The sequence below is a fragment of the Octodon degus genome, unplaced genomic scaffold (assembly GCF_000260255.1).
Source record: "Octodon degus isolate 3935 unplaced genomic scaffold, OctDeg1.0 scaffold00011, whole genome shotgun sequence".
NCBI classification, from domain to species: domain Eukaryota; kingdom Metazoa; phylum Chordata; class Mammalia; order Rodentia; family Octodontidae; genus Octodon; species Octodon degus.
In genome coordinates, this window is record NW_004524587.1 from 19,291,565 (window position 1) to 19,298,825 (window position 7,261).

Sequence of the window (7,261 nt, forward strand, 5' to 3'; positions counted from 1 at the left end):
GGTTAGCAATATAGTTACAATAATGAATACATTGTATACTGTTGTCTTCATAGTAGTTATTAAGAGGACAAGATGCAGACATAATATCTATTCTCAACGAACTAAGAAAAAGTAGCTGTATATCTATCCATATGGATATATATCCATAAATATGGAAATATATATTCATATATATGGATATATATCCATATATATATTCACAACAGAACAGTGCTTTATTTACACTTTTGTGACGTTAGTGAAACGTGACAGTAGATTGCCTAACAACTGATAGCCCTAACCAGACGGGATGTTCATCTCAGGAGTGAGGTAGCTTGTTTGCTGTAGGCACTAGGCCAAGTCCCACCTACAGATATTTGATCAATTTCTTAGCTTTGTGGCTCCCAAAATATCCCCCTTCTTTATTTTGTTTTGTCAGAGATGGGTTTCTACTACACTTAGAGAAGCAGTATTGGGAGAAGTCTTTAATGGACCTTTTTCATACTTCAAACCAGTCTAAAGATTGTAGGTACTTGAATTCAGCAAAATAACCCAGTATAGTCGAGTAGGCCATAATAGTAGTGCGTTATCAGCAGAACTGGCAATTGTCAGAAGGTGTTGACTTGTGCCTTTTACAGCTCAGCATATTAATATGGCACTACTTTTTATTCCTCATGGTTATACTTTTCTGCTGGATGGTTAAGACCAAGTTAAAACAAGATCTATAAAACTAAAAATGTAACCTTTGTATCTTCTGTGCATGGTTTCAGAGTAAATCCTGAGGGAATTTGACTGATCTTGTCAGAGATGATTTCTAAACCACTCAACTATTGATAGAAATCTTTATTGTTTCTATTAGGGCAATAATAAATACAGCTGTTACAACATTAATACACAAGTCTTGAAGTTTTTAATTTCTTTTAGTACACACCTAAGAATGCAATTAATTATGTATTCCATTATGAGCTGGCCACACTGAACTTCTGTAGATGTGGTTTTATGTTCTATTAGTAAGGATCTGCAGAAAATCCAAGATATTTTCTAAAAAGCTACTACTTGTAAAAAAAAAACCTATATGGTGACTTCCTTAATAATTTTATCATCTTAATTTTGAACTGTCTTCATAGGGAGGATATAAGTTATTTTTGTGCATGATATATCTTATGAAGACATGACTTCTATTATATGTTCAATGATCCAATATTGGAACTGAGTCTACAAGGCACACTTCAGTCCGGTTAGGCAGGAGGTACCAATCCTCTGCCCCTAGCCTTCTTCAAGTGCTGGCTGGTGCCTTTCTCTCCTCTCAGCCCATTAGATTCTGTAGCCCAGAAAGCCCCAGGACATCCTTCCTTGCACAGGAGGACCCCAACCTTCACGATGGACCTTTGAAAGAACCCACATGGACTTTGAGCACTCAGCAGTGATGGTTCATTCTCTAAGCAGTTTTGGGATGCTGTAACAAAAGTGTCACAGGTTCAATTACTTACAAACAACAGAAACTTAGTTATCCTAAGGATAGGAGCTGAAGTCTAAGCTCAGCATCACAGCAAATGTCTCATGGCATAGTTTCCATGTGGTGGATGACCAGTGTCTTATATGCTAACAACCTATCCCAAAAAAAAAGCTTGAAAAATAGGCACTTATATATATCATTTAGTAGTTTAGCAAAGATAGAATGAGAAATGCTAAATTTTGTCATCATGGAAATGAACTCTTTAAAGGGATTCAATGAAAATTTTGTTATGGTAATAACATTACTTGTTTCCCCAAAAACAATAACAAATTCATTTATGTAAAGATGTTCCTTCCAATATTTTCAGATTTCATGCTGTTTGTGTTTCAAAATCTATACTGCGCACAACAGAAATATTTAGTTTCTGTGAGCATAGTAGATTCTGTCAATAGTCCATGTAAGTCTTCAAGTTTGTATGAATTCATATACTTAGAGAGGTCGTATGATGTTTGACTGAGAGTCTTCCCCCACAACTGAGGTGCACTTACCCCCATCTGGCAGAACAGAACTGTCTCAAAAATAGTGAATGTCCCATGATGGACAAGTTGGTGGATAAATGGCCCAGATTGCTCAGTGGGAAATGGGTTCTGATATGTCTTCCTTAAATAATTCTCCACGATACTTATTTTCTCTTACATCTGTGACTTTCTACTAACTTACTCAATACTGTCTCTTTTCCTCTGTAAATCTTTCTATCTCCACACTTTGCCTTCTAGGATTATCTTTTTTAAGTAAACAAACAAGCAAACAAAACAAATAATATATTCAATAAATGGAACACTAACCCACAGATTTTTGCTGCAAGTCAGCTCCAGGGAAGATAATTTATTCAGGTTAGCAGCTGCCTTAAATTCATACAGCTAATTTGACAAAGATACATACTTCCCCAACATAAACATGTTGTAATTTTTAAATGTAAGGATTATAGTGAGATAAAAATCTTTCTATGGAATTTTCCTTTCTGGTCATCCTCTTTTCTAAAGGCTTTTGCTCTACAATAACAGGCATTTACTTCACATAATTGACTTTTAGTTCAGTTGTATTTTCCATTCATACATCTGAGTTAAACAGTCTCGAGAGACAACATAATTCACTGAGAATAACAAAGCTTTGGAGTGATATGGAAGTTTAACTCCCTTTTCTACATCTTACTTGCCATAAACATTAATTCACTATGATAGGTTCTAGGAAGCTTTTGTATAAATATTGTTACTAATAGTGCTATGTAAGTCATAAAGTCTTTGCATAAATTGAGTAAAATAATAAACATAGCATTTAAATTATTTTTACTTACATTAAATATGTGGTACCTCTTCTTATCCTGATTTCTTTGCAGGGAGTAGCATTTCATTCTATTTTTAAAAAACAGGCAGATAAATAAAATCATCAATGATATTTATTGATCTTTTGGAGTAAGTGGACAAACAAGATTTGTAGGAAGGAACTGTTTTAGGGCGATAATCCTTTCACCAGCTTTGGGAAATATGACTCTAAAACTATTACTTCATTGATGTAAAGACAGAGAACAAGTATAACCCTATCTATTTCAACCAGTTAGTTGGCCATGGACATTCTCTCTGGCCCCAGATGATGCCTTGTGAAAGTTGAGCTTATCTGAAAGACATAAAATTGCTTTTAGTCACAAAAACAATATTAATATGGCCGTCTGTATTCAGGATTGTTTATCCCTAAGAATTCATAATGTGCTTTCATGAAAGTGAAACTCCATACCTTTGGCAACAGCAGAATAATAATTAATAATAACAATAATAGTAATAATAATGATAATAATACTTATCAGTTATTAGGTAATTTCAATATATCAGATCCTACCCAACGTGGGTTGAAAAGAATGATCGAGGATATTTTTATGTCTTCAAATTCAATAAAGTTATGCCTTTAACTTTATTTTAAGTCAAGTTCAGGGACAAGGTTTTAAATTCTAATATGTACCTCAGTGCTGCTCCATAGAATTTTAAAAAGGTCTATGGTAAAAGATATGATGAAGAAATGAAACTTACATGGAATAATGAAAAGGCTTCTGAGGAGCAATGAGTTAAGTCTGATAACACACAGTATGATTTAAGCTGGACTCCACAACTTTACTATTGGCTTTATATGCATCTGCTACTCTCATAAAAACATGGGTTATAATGATCAGTGCAATTGCTTAACACACGTACAGAGGAATTCAGAGGCAAAGCTAGGTTAATACGTTTGTGTGAGAGTTTCTCAGCCAACAAATGGCTCAGCACCTGAGCACGGGCAATGTAGCTTAGATAGGAGCTAGCAATACGTGATTATAAAGTTACTCTTTAGAAGGGGAAGTGAGTGCATGGTAAGGAAGAAAAATCCAAAGGGATGAAGGCATTCTGAGGCCCAGGAACTGCTTGTACTATGGTAAAATTCTTGACTATGGAGGGATTGTTTCCAAATCATATATCTCTAGTGAACTCTGAGTGAATTTGGCTGTGGGGAATTTAGATGGGTAATTCCAGGACAACTAAGTACACTGAGGTTGTCACTTACTGGAAAACATGCTCTGGTCTCAAAGAGCATCACAGTTGCTAAAATCCTTGGCTTATGAATGTGGATTTTCATGGTTTAAATCCTATGTTCAAAACTCAGTATAGTGTCATAGGTTTTAGAAGATAGGTTCTAAGAACTCATCCTTTAAATTTATGGAAAACTGATTTCTAAAACCTCGTCTCATTTGTCTGATGGTCTGAGTTACATCTCAACCTAAAACCTCTGTCGGGATTATTTTTTAATGTCATGTTTTTATTAAAATAATATCTACACAAAATTCACCATTTAAAGTACAGTCTCACAAAAACAATTCAATGAGTCTTTTTTTTTTTTTTTGTGGAACTGTGGATTGAACTCAGGCCCTTGCGCTTGCCAGGGAAGTGCTTATTCCACTGAGCCATCTCCCTGGCCCCTCAATGAGTCTTTAAAAAAAATAATTTTATTAAGAAACAAATAGCAATGAGACAGTTTCAAAACTGATTACTAGCAGAGTTTCAATAATTAATACATTGCATATTGTTGTCTTAGTAGTTATTCACTATACAAATGCAGACATGATATCCTGTTTACAAACACTATTAGAACAGATCTCTCTATTCATTGAGTTAAGAGAATGCAGCTGTATATCTGTCCTATTTTGAATATGCAGATACAAAATGGTCGTTCATTTGTATCCTCCTTTTTTGTTTAGTTTTATTGGAGAAGGGTATTCCATTGTTATTTAAATATTATAGGTGCGTGAATTCAGCAAAATATTCCAATATAGTCCAGTAGTTCATAATCGGGGTTTTCTGTAAGACTGGCGATGTCAGAAGTTGTTGACTTGAGCCTTTTACAGCTCAGCTTATTAATATGGGTTTACTTTTCATACTTTGCAAACATATGCAAGCATGTTACCACCACATTCAAAATCCAGTTTCCATCTGTCGCCTTGTAGGCAATCTTGGGTCCCTACCCTTGCCCCACACTCTTTGCTGTCAACATAGATTAGTGGTGGTGAATGTATGGTATGCACGTCACAGTGGGCCATCAGTATTATTGAAATTTCTGAAAGGTCCACCATGACTGCCATAGGCCAGTTCTGATTTCTCCAGAATGTTATATAGCTAGATTCATACAACTTGAAATGTTTTGTGTCTGGCTTACTGGTATCATAGAACAAAAAAAATACATACACATATTATTTTTGTGTGTGTGGCTGGCCCAGCCCACCCTGGGGGCGGGGCTGGCACAGCATGTGGTGCCTGGGATCGAACCCTGTGCACTCGTCTAAGCAGGTGCTTCAGACAACTGAGCTATTTTGCCGGCCCTGTGGCATATTTGCCAAGCGAGTAAAATTCAGCTCATGTACTTACTCTCAGTATGATCTACACATTTGTGGATAGTTTTCACTGTAATGTGTTGAGTATTCTTGACTAACAGTAGTCCATGTGACCATGCTAGATTGATCTTATGGCATTTTTATTCCTTTATTTTGTAACTTAATTTTTTAAATTAATTTTAGTAAAAAACAAATAGTAATGAGACAGTTTCAAAACATATTAGTAGGATACTTTCAATAATTAATACATTGCATATGGTTGTCTTTGTAGTGGTTATTCATAGTACAAGATGCAGACATGATATCCTGTCCAAACACTGTTAGTACAAATCTTTCTTCTCAGTGAACTAAGAGAAAGTAGCTGTATATCTACCCTAACTATTTTGAATATACAGATACAAAAGAGTTGCTCATTTGTATCCTTCTTTTTGTTTAGTTTTGTCAGAGATGGGTATTTCATTGCTATTTAGATATTGTAGGTGTATGAATTCAGCAAAACAATCCAATGTAGTCCGTAGTCCATAATAGTAGTGGGTTATCCGTAGGACTGGCAATGTTAGAAGTTATCTGGATTTCTTAAGCCTTCTACTCCTTTCGTCCTTCTGTTCCTCCTGCCTTCATTTCCTTATCTTTAGTGCCTTTTTTCATTACTTCCTTCCTCCCTTCTTTTCTCCTCTCTTCTTTCCCCTTTATGTCTTCCATTTTCTCTTTCTTCTCTTCCTCACTCTTTCAATACTTCCTTCCCTTCACAATTTTTTTACAGTCACAGAGTTAACCTATTCCATATCTTGTTTTTAACATTTATATGTTCATGATACGTTGAAGAGGTCAAGATTAGGCTTTCTATAAAGTTCTATTAAAATGTAGTTTTTTGCTGCTTATATTCTCAGAACTCATGGAACTTATCCTCTCCATCTCTGCTTACCTAAATTGTGGGTTGAAACTATCATCTTTCACACCATTACATTCTGTTGACTGTTTAGGAATCCAGACCATAATTGCCTTTTTCCTCATTTAATCATGAAGTTGTATGAAATTAGTAATTTTAAAAATTAATATTTTAAAAATCACAACTGGGGCTGGGGAGATGGCTCAGTAGAATAAGTGCTTCCCTGGCAAGTGCAAGGGTCTGAGTTCAATCCCCGGTTCTGCAAAAAAAAAAAAAAAAAAAAAGTCACAACTACGTTACTCTTATCTCATGATGTGCCGAGCATTTTAGGCATGAGTATTATGACATTCGATGATAAAGATGAACAAAACCAGAGATATTATATGAATATGCTATATATAATACAAAAAATTCTTTGTAGTAATTATGATAACACTGTTATTCTTCAAGTGCACACATGATCACAAATAAGATTTACTACAGAAATAAGATCAAAAAAACTAATTATGGCCCTATAGATATGTCATTGCTCATAGCAAAGTGATTGTAAAAATATGTGATTGACAAATGGTAAGATTACATAGATAGTAGGGATTAAAAATATCTAAATTGTATATGTCTCATCCGTATTTTGTGGATTACTAATTTTTGTGCACCTGCCTGGTGTAAGTGACTAAAAAAAATTTTTCTCTCTCTTATTAATCTATATTTGTTCTTGCATCACCAAAGAATATCATAGTGCTTGATATTAACAGTATTCTTATACTTCTTGCTCATAACCATTTGATTGTTATTAAATACCTGAAAGAAAATGGGAAAAATAGGACAAGCCATGGGCCTAATGAGGGCTTTGACCAAGTAGATTAATGGTTTAATGCTAAACATTCTTTATGAAATCAGAAGTCTGAGTGTGCTTCTGAATAAATCTGTCTCTGTCTCTGTGTCTGTCTTTCTCTCTGATCTGTCTCTGTCTCTGTCTCTGTCTCTGTCTCTCTCTCTCTCTCTCTCTCTCTCTCTCTCTCTCTCT